The sequence below is a fragment of the Rhinopithecus roxellana genome, chromosome 21 (genome assembly GCF_007565055.1).
Source record: "Rhinopithecus roxellana isolate Shanxi Qingling chromosome 21, ASM756505v1, whole genome shotgun sequence".
Classification (NCBI taxonomy): domain Eukaryota; kingdom Metazoa; phylum Chordata; class Mammalia; order Primates; family Cercopithecidae; genus Rhinopithecus; species Rhinopithecus roxellana.
This window is the reverse complement of record NC_044569.1, coordinates 10,338,558-10,353,858: the sequence shown is the minus strand read 5'-3', so window position 1 is coordinate 10,353,858 and position 15,301 is coordinate 10,338,558. Positions and strand designations below refer to the sequence as shown.

The 15,301-nt window shown below is 37.6% G+C and overlaps 1 protein-coding gene and 1 non-coding gene across 4 annotated transcripts in view; both read left to right on the top strand.

Moving 5' to 3' along the window:
- The window catches only part of PTPRM (protein tyrosine phosphatase receptor type M), an 848,823-nt gene that overhangs the window by 437,286 nt on the left and 396,236 nt on the right, over nt 1–15,301 (top strand). The gene's annotated exons all lie outside the window — the stretch shown is intronic.
- LOC115895592 lies at nt 4,180–4,392 on the top strand. The gene has a single exon (XR_004055776.1). It is a non-coding gene; the product is annotated as a small nucleolar RNA U3 (small nucleolar RNA).

Here is a 15,301-nt window from a genome sequence, read left to right as displayed (position 1 = left end):
GACTGTAAAGAAAAGAAGGGAGAGGGAGGAGGAAAGCTAAAAGAAGGGAGGAATGGAGGGAGATGAGATAGCAAAGAACAGAGGCAAATCTAAGACAATCTTTAGAAGTAGTAAAGTAAAACAGAAATATTGGTTTGCAAGGCAGTAGCACATAATAGAATCTCAGGGTCTAATTTCATTAACATCCTTGCAGCAAATAATTTTCCAGAATGAAAGGAACCAGCTGCACCAAGCAGATTTATATGTTTAGTAGCAACCCAATCTAGCAACTTTGTGAGCATCTTAGGTTTGGTTTAGTTTTAAACTAATAAAATCTTAGCTGCCTGAACCGGGAGAGCTTGTTCTCATTAGTAACTGACACAAAGGGTTTTGCTGATTGTCCACATAGTTTTTGATTCCCAGAAAAAAAGAGCAGTGAATGCTATAAAGGCCCATAAGTTATGGGATGTGAGTAGGAAGCCCAAAACTTATGGGAATTATGTAGGAAAGAACCCATCATGAGATACACGGATGATGTTCAGATTCTCAGGAGATTAACAAAGTCTCTAAAGGTATTTATCCGATATGATGTTTCTAGAGCATAGGAAAAGCTTTTTAAACCATTGACCAGCCTCTGGAAAAAGATATATGATAAGGGAAAGAAAGTTAGGCAAAAAGAAAAAGAGTCTGTGACTCCATTAAGGAACAAGAACTACTTTGCTTAAAACCGACATGTATTTTCCTCAGTGCCGTGCCCTGAGTGGGTAGGAGAGGGAGTTATTACAACCTCATTCCTGCTCCCACCAGAGCACTTGCACCAAAAACTGTTTTATCTTTTGGAGTTCTGGGTATGATCTTGTTTAACAAGATATTTTGACTACAGAAGTGTAATTTTTTTTAACTGTCTGCCTAAATCATTCACTTCATTGAGCATGGAGGCAATGGAAACTCTTCTTACTACAGTCAAATAGTTGCTTCTTTAGAGAAGATTTATCCACAGCAATTGATAGATTAAGTGTCAAAGCATTGTTGTTTCACGCAGTGCTTCTTTGAGCTTCACAAGTACTTCCTTTCTACCCTTAAATGGCAGAAGTGAGAAGTCAAACTTCACATTTGCTAATATCTCTAAATACCTTTCTTGTCATCATCATCAGTAAACACCTACAGGTGGGTAGACAGTAGATCCAGGGACCAGGGGCAACAAAGAGTTGTGCATGAATTTGCAGCTTATTTGAGAAAAACATTCACACACACACACACACACACACACACACACACACACAGAAAAGTGGTAGTACAGTACAGGAAATCCTAACTTATTGTCATTGATAGGTTCTGGGAAACTATTACTTTAAGGGAAACATTGTATATCAAAACCAATTTTACCATAGACTAATTAATATAAATAAGTTAAGTTACTATGTGATATTTCTGGTCATGAAAACATCACCAACCTTCAAAATAAAGACCCAAAAACCTTGTAATATTAAATATTGAAACAAATGTGAGCTATGTGTAAATGTGAGAAACATTAATAAAAACAAGGAAGACAATTATTTATCCAGTTTTTGGTGAATCAGTGAATGATGGCAGTAGTAGTAGTAGTAGTGGTGGTGGTAGGTTAAATCAAAGAATACATGTTTACAAACAAAGTTATTATGAGCATCTCCTACCATCCTACCACCACACAATTAAAAAAAGACATTAATGACATATCATAAAAAAGGATTTCTGGTGCTGAAGAATTTAATGAATGAAATAAAAATACAGTTGAGACCTTCAACAATGGATTAGATCAAGCAGAAGAAAGAATTACTGAACTTAAAGATAGGCCTTTTGAAATTACCCAGTCAGACATAAATGAATGAAGAAAAGAGTTTTAAAAAGAAAGCCTAAATGGCATATAGGACATCATCAAGTGAACAAACATTCAAATATTGTGAATGCCAGAGGTGAAGAGATAGAAAAAAGCGTAGAAAAGCCTATTAAACTTGGAATAATAAATAAAAATTTCTTAAATCTTGAAAGAGATGTAGACATCCAAATATAGGAAGCTTAAAGATTTCTGAGTATGGTTAACTCAAAAGTTTCCTCTCTGAGGCATATTATAGTTAAACTGTCAAAAGTTAAGAGAAAAGCATCAAGTCACATGTAAGGGAATTCCCATCAGATTAACAGCAGATTTCTCAGCAGAAACCATATAGGTCAGGAGAAAATTGAGTGATATATTCAAAGTACTGAAAGAAAGAAAAAAATTCCTGCTGAAGAATACTATATTCACCAAAGGTGTCCTTCAGAACATAAGAAGATATAAAATGTTTCCTAGACAAACAAAAACCGATGGGATTTGTCACCCTAGACTGGCTATATGAGAAATGCTTGAGAGAGACCTACATCTGGAAGTAAAAGGATGCTCTCCATCACCATGAAAACACACTAAAATATGAAACTTACTGAAAGAGTGGATACGTATATGAGAAACAGAAAGAAATGAAATGTTGTTACTACAGAAAGCTACCAAATCTCAAAGATACACATCAGAGAGGAAGAAATGAATAAAGGATTTACAAAACAAACAAAAGACAATGAAGAAAATGACAGGAATAAGTTCTCACCTATTAATAACAACTGTGCATATAAACAGTTTAAATCTCCCACGTAAAAGATATAGACTCACTGAATGCATAAAAATATATAATATAGCAAGACCCAACCATATTCTGCCTTCAAGAAACTGACCTCACCTGTAAAGACATATAGATTGAAGGTGAAGAGATAGGAAAAAATAATTTATGCAAAAAGAAACCAAAAGTCTGCACTAGTTACTATAGTTATGTCAGACAAACTAGAACTTTAAGTCAAAAAACATAAAAAGAGACAAGGTCACTACATAATTATGAAGGGATGAGTTCAGCAAGAGGATATAAATAACACACACACACACACACACCCAACACTGGTGCACCAGATATATAAAGCGAATATCATTAGTGCTAATGGAAGAGATAGACTCCATTACAATCATAGTTGGAGACTTCAACACCAAACTTGCTTGCAGCATTAGATAAATAAACTAGACAGAAAACCAACAAAGAAATATTGGACTTAAACTACCCTACGGACCACATGAACCTAGCAGACATTACAGAACCTTTCATCCAACAACTGCAGTATACACCTTCTTCTCATCAGCACATGGAATTTTCTCCAGATTACACCACATGTTAGGCAACAAAACATACTTCAATAAATATAAAAAAGTCAAAATCACTTCAAGTATTTTATCAGAACACAATGGAATAAAACTACAAATCAGTAACAAGAGAAATGTTGGAACCTGGACAAATATATAGAATTAAATAATATGCTCCTGAATGATCATTGAGTTAATGAAGAAGTGAAGAAGGAAATAAAAAAATTGAAACAAATGAAAATGGAAAGACAACATACCAAAACCTATAAGATTTAGCAAAAGCGGTTCTAAGAGGGAAGTTTATAGTAATAAATACCTACATCAAAAAGTAGAAAGATTTCAAATAACCTAATGATGCACCTCAAGAAACCAAGAAAAGCAAGAACAAACCAAATAAAAAATTAGTACAAGGAAAGAAATAATAAATATCAGAGCAGAATTAAATGAAATGGAGACAAAAATAGAGACTAACAGAGATTAACAAAATGAAAAATTGGTTTTCAGAAAAGATAAGCAAAATAGATAAACCTTTAGCTAGACCAAGAGAAAAACAGAAAAGACCCCAAAAAACTAGAACAAAAAGACATTACAATTGATACCACAGAAATAGAAATAATCATTAGAAACTATTAGGAACAACTAAACAACAACAGACTCCTGGACACATATAATCAACCAAGATAGAACCAGGAAGAAATAGAAAATCTGTACAGACCAATAATTAGCAATGAGATTGAATCAGTAATAAAAAGCCTCCCAACAAAGAAAAGCCCAGGATCAGATGGCTTTACTGCTGGATTGAGACCGATTCTTCTACAATTATTCCAAAAATTTGAAGAGAGAATTCTTCCTAACTCATTGTAATAGGCAAGCATAGTCCTGATACCAAAACCAGACAAAGATTTAACAAATAGGACAACTACAGGCATCATCATGATGAACATAAGTGTAAAAATCCCCAACAAAATATTAACATCATAAATCCAACAGCACATTAAAAAGTTACAAAGACGATACTTTCAGGGATGATTTCTGTAGTTCATTACCAGAGAAGTTTCTCTGAATGGGTAGAGCACTGGAAACCATGAGGAGGCACAGTGTTCTCTCCTGAGCGTGAAGATGGCTCTTGGTGCTGCTTCACTGCAGCTGCCATGTGCCATTGATGGTTGTTCTTGTCTTCCTCTGGGAGAGTAAGATGGAGAGCATGCAGTCTGAGTGCTTCCCATTTTATTGTTGTGTACTAAGAACAGTGTTTTTGTTGTACATGAGGGTGGTAGCTTTAGCATTTAGCAGGCAAGTTGTTTTGAGAACATGTCAAGTGAGAGGTTTTTTCCTTTGTTCTTTGCTTGCTGAAGGGATCCTTGTGGGGTGGGCTGCTTGGTCTGTCACATGGCTCTCAAAAATGGGTTTTCTAATTCCAGTATTCCTTGGTTTTTCTGGGCTTCTGAAGGTTTTTACTATGTAGTGTTTTCAGACAGTTCGTTATTGCTTAGTCTACTGTGTTTAGTTCTCTTCAAGGTTTTGTAAAAGGGTTTGCTGGTGAAGAGACAAAAGCGTTTTTTTCTTGGTAGGTAAATCATGTTTGAAATTATCCATTTACTCTTTTTTTTTCCTTTTTTTCTTTCTCTTTCTTTCTTAAAAAAAAAAAAATACACCATGATCAAGTGAGATTTATCCCAGGGATACAAGGATGGTTCAACATACACAAATCAATGAATGTGATACACTACATCAATAGTGTAAAAGACAAAAGTCATATGATCATCTCTATAGGTGCAGAGAAAGCTTTTGATAAAATTTAATATCTCCTCGTGATAAAGTCTCTCAGCAAACTTGCACCTACCTCAAAATGATAAAGGCAATATATGACATACAGCTATCATCATACCGAACAGGGAATAATGTGAATGTTTTCCTCTAAAATCTGGAAGAAGACAAGGATGCCCACTTTCACCACTTTCATTCAACATAGTAATGGAAGTCATAGCCAGAGAAATCAAGCTAGAGAAAAAAATAAAATCTCCAAATTGGAAAGGAAGAAGTCAGATTGTTCTTGTTTGTAGATGACATGATCTTATATTTAGAAATACCTTAAAAACTATTAAAAAGCTATTAGAATGTGTAATCAATTTCAATAATGATGCAAGGTACAATATCAACATAAGTCAGTAGTATTTCTATACATAAACTGCAAACAATCTGAAAATGAAATCAAGAAAGCTATCACATTTATAGTAGTTACCAAAAAAATAAAATACCTGGAGATAAATTTAAATCAATGAAAGTTTTCTACAGCAAAACCTCTAAAACACTAATGAAGGGGATTGAATACACCAAAAACCGAAAAGCAATTACATGTGTATGGATTAGAAGAATTATTAAATAATATTCTTAAAATGCCTGTATTGCCTTAAAGCAATCCATAGATTCATTGCAATTCCTAACAAAATACAAATGACATTGTTGACAGAAATAGAAAAACAATCCTGATATTCATATGGAACCACAGAAAACCCTGAATCACCAAAGCAATCTTAGCAAAAAGAACAAGGCTAGAGGCATCACACTACCTGATTTGAAAATATACTGCAAAGTAAGCAAAACAGCATGGTGCTGCATAAAAACAGACACATAGACCAGTGGAACAGAAGAGAGCCCATTAGTAAATCTACATGTTTATAGTCAACTCATTTTTGATAAAAGCTTCAAGAGCGTACGATAGGGAGATGACAGTCTCTTCAATAAATAGTGCTAAGAAAACTGGATCTCTGCATGCAGAATAATAAAACTAGACCCCTGTCACCAAATATAAAACTCAAATCAAAATGCTGTAAAGACTTAAATCTAAGACTGAAACTATAAAACTACTAAAAGAAAACACGTTTTGTAGGAGAATTGCTTTGGTACATCATTGGTATGGACAAATACTTTTTGTTAACGAAAACGCAGGGAGCCAAAGCAAAAATAGACAATTCAGATTTTTTTAAAAAGCTGCACAGCAAAGGAGACAACCAAGAAAGTGAAGAGACAACCTACAGAATTGGAGAAATTATTTGCAATCTATCCATTGGATAAGTAGGGATTAATAACTAGAATATATGAGGAACTCAAACTACTCAACAACAATAACAAAAATCTGATTGAAAAATGAGCAAATGACCTAAGTGGACATTTCTCAAAAGCAGACATACAAATGGCCAACAGATGTATGAAAAAATGCTCAACATTACCAATCATTAGAGAAGTACAGATCAAACCACAATGAGGTAACTTTTCATCACAGTTAATGTGTCTGTTATCCAAAGAAAAATATAGCAGATACTGGCAAGGATGCAGAGAAAGGAGAACTCTTATGCCAGTGTTGGTGGGAATGTAAATTAGTGTAGCCGTTATGGAAAGCAATATAGAGGTGCCTCAAAAACTAAAAATAGAGCTGCTGTATAATCCAGCAATCCCACTGCTGGGTATTTGAGTATGTTGCAAAAGAAAGGAAATCAGTGAAGGGAGATCTGCACTCTCATATTTATTGCAGTTCTATTTAGTGAAGATACGGAGTCAACCCAGTGTCCATCAATGGATGAATGGGTAAGTAAAATACAGTGTATATACATAAAAGAATACTATTCCACCATTAACAAAGGAAGTTTTGTCATTTGAAGCAACATGGATGAGCCTGGAGGACATTATGTTAAATTAAACAGGGCAGGCACAGAATCACAGATGCTACAGGTTCTACTCATATGTTGGAGCTAAAAAAGTTGATCTCGTGGAGTTAGAGAGTAGAATGGTGGTTACCAGAGGCTGGGAAGGGTAAGGGGTTGGAGGGATGAAAAGAGGTTGTTAATGGGTACAAAAGTACAGTTAGCTTGAAGGAATAAGTTCTAGTCTTCAATATCGTAGTAGGATGACTATAGTTATTAATCATTTATTGTATATTTCAAAATAGCTGTAAGAGAAGATTTGGAATGTTCTCAGCACAAAGAAGTGAGAAATGTTTAAGGCAATGGAAGCCCCATTTATCCCTGATTTGATTGTTACACATTGTATACATGCATCAAAATATCACGTGTACTCCACAAATCTGTGAAATTTGTATCAATTTTTAAAAATTAAAACATGACACTATTAAAAGTACTGCCTTTATTCCTCATGAAGATGTTTGTGGACTAATAGGAAAAAAGCATTACATATTTTAAATATAGAAAGAATATTCGTATAGTGAAAAAAATTACAAATATGGCAGGCTCCCCAAGTACTTTTATACACCATTTTTTAAAAATGTTTTTCTGAGACAGTCTCACTGTGTTGCCCAGGCTGGAGTGCAGTGGCACAATCTCAGCTCACTGCAACCTCCACCACCCGGGTTTAAGTGATTTTCATGCCTCAACCTCCTGTGTAGCTGGGATTACAGGCATGTGTCACCACACTTGGCTAATTTTTGTATTTTTAATAGAGACAGGATTTTGCCATGTTGGTCAGGCTGATCTCAAACTCCTGGCCTCAAGTGATCTGCCTGCCTCGGCCTCCCAAACTGCTGGGATTACAGACGTGAGCCACTATGCCTGACCTGTACAACATTATGTATTGTGCATTTGGATAATTATTGTACACTTTATGAATTTTTATTATTTGTGTTCATTTTCCAACCTGCTTATTCCTGCTTAGCGTCACAGGTAGTCAGAGCCTATATTGGCAGTTCAGGACACAGGTGGAAATCAGCCCTGGACAGGATGCCCTTCCATTGCAGAGTGCACTCACATAGCCCCACACTCACTTACACTGGGACACTTGAGAGAATCCCATTAACCTGTCATGCACATCTTTGGGATGTGTTAGGAAACCAAAGTACCTGGAGAAAACCTTCACAGACATGGGGAGAATGTACGAACTCCACACAGACAGTGGCACTGGCTGGAAATTGACATATTTTTCTCATCGGTGTTATAATCAGATGACATGGAGTGAGACAATGTTATTTGAGAACCTGGTATATAACCAGTATTTACCATAAGAGTCAAGTCAGTGATATAGATGATAGTATCAGTATAGGCTAGGCGATTGGGGTGAGTCCTTTAAGAAAGCAAGCCTTGAGCTGGGCTTTCCAGAAAGAAGCTACAATCCCTCTCTGAGCAGAGGCAAGTGAGATGGGATGCTAGGCACAGAAGACAGTACTGATGGCAGTTTGCAGGAGGGACTTTCAGATGTTCAGGAGATAGTGTTACATTGGTGCAAAAGTAATTGCGGCTTTTGACAATGGCAAAAATTTTTTTGCAACCACTTTTGCACCAACCTAATACAATATGTTGATTCTAATTGAGCATTTGTTTTGAAAGAGTAGTAACAGATACAAGATAGACGGATGCCTAAATGTGGGGAAATTATTGTACTAGGGTTCTCCAGAGAAACAGAACCAATATGATATGTGTGTGCACACACACAAAGATTTATGATAAGGATTTGGCCCACATGTGTGGAGGCTGACAAGTCCCAAGATCTGCAGTTGGCCAAGTGGAGACTAGAAGGGCCTGCGCTGGTGTGGTTCCAGTTGTAAAGGCAGCAGGCTCAAGACCCAGGAAGAGCCGATATTTCAGTTCATGCCTGAAGGCCAGGAAAACAAAAAGAAAAACAAAAAATAATGTCCCAGTTCAGAAGCGGTCAGGCAAGGGGAATTACCAGTCTTTTTGTTGTATTCAGCCTTCAACCTGTTGGACAAGGCCCACCTGCATTAGGGAGGGCAGCCTGCTTTGCTCAGGAACCTGATGCAGGTGTTAAACACCCAGAAACACCCTCACCAGAAACACTCTTCACCAGATGTCTAGGCTGCCTCTCACCTTGTCAACCTGACACGTAAAATCAACCCATCAGAATCATGGATGCCAGGAATTTACATTTAAATTGTAGATAGTTGAATATGATGCTTCATTGAGGCAAAAGTCCACAGTTAGATAAACTGTCAGCAGATACATTTATGAAGGTGTCATGTGTCTGTTATTAATCATATCATTTTGTTTATTCCCCTCTTTTGATGTATAATGATCTTACTATGTGCCAATAAGTGAATATATAAAATAATATGTTTGGATTTCTACAGGTGTATTTGAATAACATAATTCTCACTTGGGGGCCCAGCCTCGATTCGTATTTTCATGCCAAGATAATTGTTGATGTTGTAGAGAGGTGCTTAGTTAAGCAAAGAGATGAGCACATCTAAAATCAAGCTGGCAATAGGACCCTTAGGAATAAATATTTACGTTCATGGACATTGGTCTAAAGTGGCATCTTTAAATCTACCTTTTTTGTATTTGAGAGAAACACAGAGTTACACCTTATGGTGACTGCCGCCTCCATTTCACACCATATATCATGAAGTCACAAGAAAAGAGAAGAAAATCTGTTCTGAATGGTAGTGCAGGCTAAATGTTCTTTCATAGGAAGTCAAGAAAGTAGCTTTTACAATTGCTAACATTTATGTGCTTTTCCAAAGACCTGTTCACATTCTTTCCAGCAGTGGCAGGCACTTGAATAAACTACTCAATTTGGAACATAGCAAATGACTTCGTGGCCTATGAAGAATGGTGGTGGCGATAAATGGGTAGAACATTGCAGGCACCTAGGAAAGAGAACACCATTTCTAAAATGTTTAGTGAAAATAGCATTTTCAAGCAAACTGGAAATGTCTGATTGGAGGCAGAAGAGTGAGCAACTGCAGCTTTGAAAGAGAGCAGAGTAACATGCTCCATTCAGCATGAGCCTGAAATCGCGGGTCTGGCAGCTGCACTGCCTCTTGCTGTCTGACGGCATTGGCGAGGGGTCTGGATTCATTGCAAGTCTCTGCTCAGCAGAGCTGGCACATATCTTTCCTGTGTCCTCTGTTAGGGGATAGTGACAGACTTCTTGTAAACTCCAGGATGGAGCCTAGTTAGGCCTGTAAGTGCTAGTGTCTTTGCTGACAGAATTGCTGGGATAATTACTGCCAACTCCTCAGTTTTGTGTGTCACAGGCCATTGTCCAGTTACGGTTTTTCTGAAGTGAAATTTGGTGTATGTGAATGGGTGTGTGTGTACCTCGCTCAAAAGGTGGAGCTGCTGAGAGATTGGACTGCCACTTAGGCTAAAGGTTTTCTGGTGCTGGACAACTGGATGAAAAGTTTGTTTTTGTTTTTGTTTTTGTGTTTTGCCCCTCCACCAGCCAGATACACACTGACTTCTGTGACTTTATAAGAGTTATTCTCAGATATGTATTCCAAAACTAGCAATAATTGTGAAGTGATTCCAAGAATCCAGTAGTCAAGTCTGTGTGGCTCCCAAACCCATGTCCGCTTGTCTGCCTAATCTTTCTTAATAAAAAGCCATCACAGTTTTTCTTTACTGAGCTCTAGCAGCCAGTTGGCCTGGTGAGATTGAATAATGTCAGGTAGCCATGTCTGGCGTTTGGAAAGCCTGCAGGCAGAAGGGAGTAAGAATGGTCTTACTGAACACATAATATTCTACCAATGTTAAGACATAGATTTATGGCCTCTAGCACAACACTCACAGTCGGCACCTGCTGTGTGTCATAACTGATGTTTTCCTATGGTTTCCTTGAACAGTTCTGCCTCAGCTAATGCCATTAAGTTTCAGAACTTAAAAAGAGTTATTGTTAAATGTGGAAAACTGCTCCTGATTATTTTGGCCATCAGTTGACCACGTGAGATGAGAGCATAGAAAAATTGCAGGTAATTCATCCACTGACATTCACGCTCTATCTAGATTTATGAAGCCCTCCCCCAAGGCAGAAAATGCATCTGGAAAGAGTGCCTAGTAGACATTTAGGTGTCTGGATGCCGAGTAGATGCATAGTTTCTCGGTTTTGTTATTTCACTTCTGTTTCTAAAACCTTGATAACATTTAAAAGCAAATGTTCAGAAGGCAATGGAGATCCCACCAACAGGACAAGACATTTGGGTAGTAGAGCACGTAATTCCATACCAGGTATGATTTGACCTGAACGCATGCGAACTCATTAGTACCCAACCAGCACCCCCTATTGAGTAGGTTAGAAGTAAGCAAGATTTGACCTGAGCACATGCTAACTCATTAGTACCCAACCAGCACCCACTACTGAGTTAGGTTAGAAGTAAGCAAGACTTATGATGAATTGATGGGTGCTGACAAGTTGATGGGTGCAGCACACCAACATGGCACAAATATACATATGTAACAAACCTGCACGTTATGCACATGTACCCTAGAACTTAAAGTATAATAAAAATAAATAAAATAAAATCAAAAAAAAGGAAAAAAAAACATTGAATTTGGGTACATTTCCACTGATTTTGCTTTTTCAAACAAATGAACTATTTTCACACATGATATTTGCCAAATGAAATGTTTGACATTATGTCAAAAATATAAATTAATTTTGGAATAATTAGCATATTTTATTATTTAGTCTACCTCTTCAGGAACATATTTTATCTTTCCATTTGTTTAAGTTTTCTTCTATCTTGCATCCCTCAAGGTTTTGCTTAAGAAATTTATAGTTTGTAAGTATTGTGTACTGACCTTTCCCTCATTATGTTTTCTAATTGTTGTTAGTATAGAGAAAATTGAATCTTGAATATATATTTTATAATTAAAAAAAAAAAAAAGAAGTAAGCAAGACTTGGAACAAGGCAAAAGTCAGAACCATAGGCAGAAAAGACATAATGTCACATCCTTGGATGCCTGGTATGAGAATGCAGAGTATTGGCAAGAAAGATCCATGAGTCTGGGAAAAAATGGGGACCCAGCTCTGTGTATTCTCCTGTGTCCGTGATTGTCACAGGGTGGTCTCCGGACCAGCAAACATCAGCACCCTGGAGAATGCAGACTCCTAGGCTCCAACTCAGATGTATTGAATCAGAAACTCTTGAGTGGCAGGACCCAGCAATCTTGTTTTAACAGTCCTGCTGGTGATTCTGATGCATTTTGAAGTTTGAGAACCAATAATGTATCATCCCCCAACAGAGGTGAAGTAAAGTGAATTTCACAGAACATCTCTCCATGATTGCAATTCTCAGGCTGAGATGAAGGACAAGAAATGCTGATATATCTCTGCCCACTGATTTGACAACTCAAAAGACTAATGGGTTTTAGGAGTTCTTTTTTTTAATTCAAAATGTTTTGTTTTGATTAAAAACTGAAATATCAAAGAGCTCTCTAAAAATTCTCTATTAGGACCAAAAAGAAAATGAAATATACAAAACAGTCTGGCTTGTGCTTTTGTGCTGTTACCCAGAGTGTTTCTCATTTTGCCATGGCTGAGAAAAAGGGTTGGTGATATGGTTTGGCAGTGTCCCCACCCAAATCTCACCTTGACTTGTAATAATCCCCACGTCAAGAGTGGGGCCAGGTGGAGATAGTTGAATCGTGGTGGTGGGTTCCCCTATACTGTTCTTGTGGTAGTGAATAAGTCTCATGAGATCTGATGATTTTATAAATGGAGCCTCCCCTGCACAAGCTCCCTCTTGCCTACAGCCATGTAAGACAAGAAATGCCTTTTTTTCTCCTTGGCCTTCCGCCATGATTGTGAGGCCTCCCCAGCCATGTGGAAAAGTCAGTGCATTAAACCTCTTTCCTTTATAAATTACCCAATCTTGGGTATGCGTTTATTAGCAGCGTGAGAACAGACTATACAGTTGGCAAATTTGGGCATCCCATTTCCAGTATAGACAACAATTATTCTCCAGATTTAGAAGGAGATGAAGGTGCCTCAGCCAAGGCATCTGGTGTCTACACTTGCAGAAGGTGGTCTGAGCACCATATCACATCTGCTGAATAAAGTACGGATCAGTTCGGGTCCTCATGTTATCTTGAAGATTACTAGGCAAAAATAAAGTCATAGCTGTGGCTTGAAGCCCGAAACTAAATTCTGGGAGTTAATTACATTATGGGCATGAACGCTTTTAAGAGATTGTGTATTTCTTTGCATCTGTATAATTGCATCATTAGTTCAACAGCTTTATTTAATGCACATTTGAGGGCCTATTACATACAAGCTGGCGTTCCTTAACGATGCTCTCCTAGTGTTGCCTCTTGGCCTTCTGTCTGTGACCATTCTATTTAAAGAAACTTAGGAAAGAAGGAAGATAAATATTTGTTTTCCTTTTCTTGGCCATAGAAACACCAAGTTCAGTCACTTATTTCAATGGGAGCTGAGTGCATTCTTCCAGCCCTCAAAATCATTTAGTTTAACTTTTCTGATGGCCCAGTGTTGACTATGTGGAAATTCCATGTCTCTTAAAAGAAATGGAAATGCTTCTTTTATGGACTGACCTATTCAGGAATTTAATAGGGCCAAAGAGAACATGACGGGGGGGAATCTCAGCTGTGCACTGGATTTCTCGACTCCAAGTCACTTTCTCTGATTGAGAGTGAACTGAAAATTGTTTTGAAAACCAAATTGAAAGCAACCACTTACTTACAGTAAGGGTTGAGAGGGGCATGTTGGGTAAGTCCCTTATGAAAGGGATCCATAGAATCACTGTAATTTTGCAATTCATGAATCTAGCCTATGTTTTTATGTAAATTGAGTGTGTGTGCCATGTGAGTAATGTCTGCCTTATAGGGAATTGCGTAGAAAAATTATTCAGGCAATTCAAATGGATAATATTTGGCATGATTTCTCATATTTTGACTGGCTGTTTGCCTGCCTATCTAGTGAACTTTAAAAAGAAAAAAAAAAAAAGAAAATATTCTGACAGGCTTGGAACTGAGTTTGCAAAGATAGGATGGGGCCAAGTTAGTATTGCTTGCGGCCACCAGTAATTCAGTTCAGAAGATGACTGACCTCTGGCATGAGGGATGAAAGACATAATGAGGGAGAGCCAATGGCATTAGGAAAGGGAGCAATGTTTCAACAGCTATTAGGCTGGTACAAAAGTAACTGGTAATCCAAAAACCACAATTACTTTTGCACCAACCTAGTAATTGCCAAACATCGCACGAAGCCAGAAAGAGAGCTTATGGGGGAGTCTGTGGCTTGTGCCACAAGTTGGAATAAACACAGAGAATCAGATCAAGACAATCGCCATTTACCCTACTTTTACAGAAAATTTGATTTCTTTTTTTATTTACTTAAGGATTGAATTTGTTGCTAACTCTTTTCCTTCAAATGGTTCCCCCTCACCCATGCATTTCAGTGAAGAATATGTTTTCAGTGCATATAAGTGATGACAAAATTTGCATATTCGTAGACTCCAGCTGTCTGGTTATGTAAATGATGAGCATACACTATATTGTATTTTCCAAAAGCATGTGTGCAGCTTGTATAGCTAAGTGTTAAATTTATTTCAGAATTTATTTAAAGAGTGGTCCTTTGGGCATGGCTGGTGAATGGTTACATGGAAAAATATACTCAAAGGCAGGGCAACAAAACTGTAGAAAACGTCTGTCTCAATTAAAGAATGTCCTTTGATAGTCAAGTCAACTGTGTTACAAACAAATCAAAAACATTCATAAACCATCTCAAGTAGAGCCATCTGATTTTTATACGTATATAACTAAAATATCTTCACATATTGCCTCTTGTTGTCTTTTTCCTATTAAAAAACAAACAAGCTCTCTTCAAAGTCATATCTCTGGGAAGTTTTTATTTTCTAGTCCTAGCTTTCTAGTGCAGAAATATTGCCTTACTTTGGATACACACCTTTATCTTTTTTTTTTTTTTTTTTTTTTTTTTTTTTTTGAGACGGAGTCTCGCTCTGTCGCCCAGGCTGGAGTGCAGTGGCCGGATCTCAGCTCACTGCAAGCTCAGCCTCCCGGGTTTACGCCATTCTCCTGCCTCAGCCTCCCGAGTAGCTGGGACTACAGGCACCCGCCAACTCGCCCGGCTAGTTTTTTGTATTTTTTAGTAGAGACGGGGTTTCGCCGTGTTAGCCAGGATGGTCTCGATCTCCTGACCTCGCGATCCACCCGTCTCGGCCTCCCAAAGTGCTGGGATTACAGGCTTGAGCCACCGCGCCCGGCCATTCACACCTTTATCTTTTTCAAACTACTTTTATATAAGTAATCCCAACTAATTCCCAGATCAGTGGCTGAGGTTGACATATGCCCATTTTACAGACGGGTAAACTGCGGTTCAGAAAATTGAAAACTCCTTACATTGTAC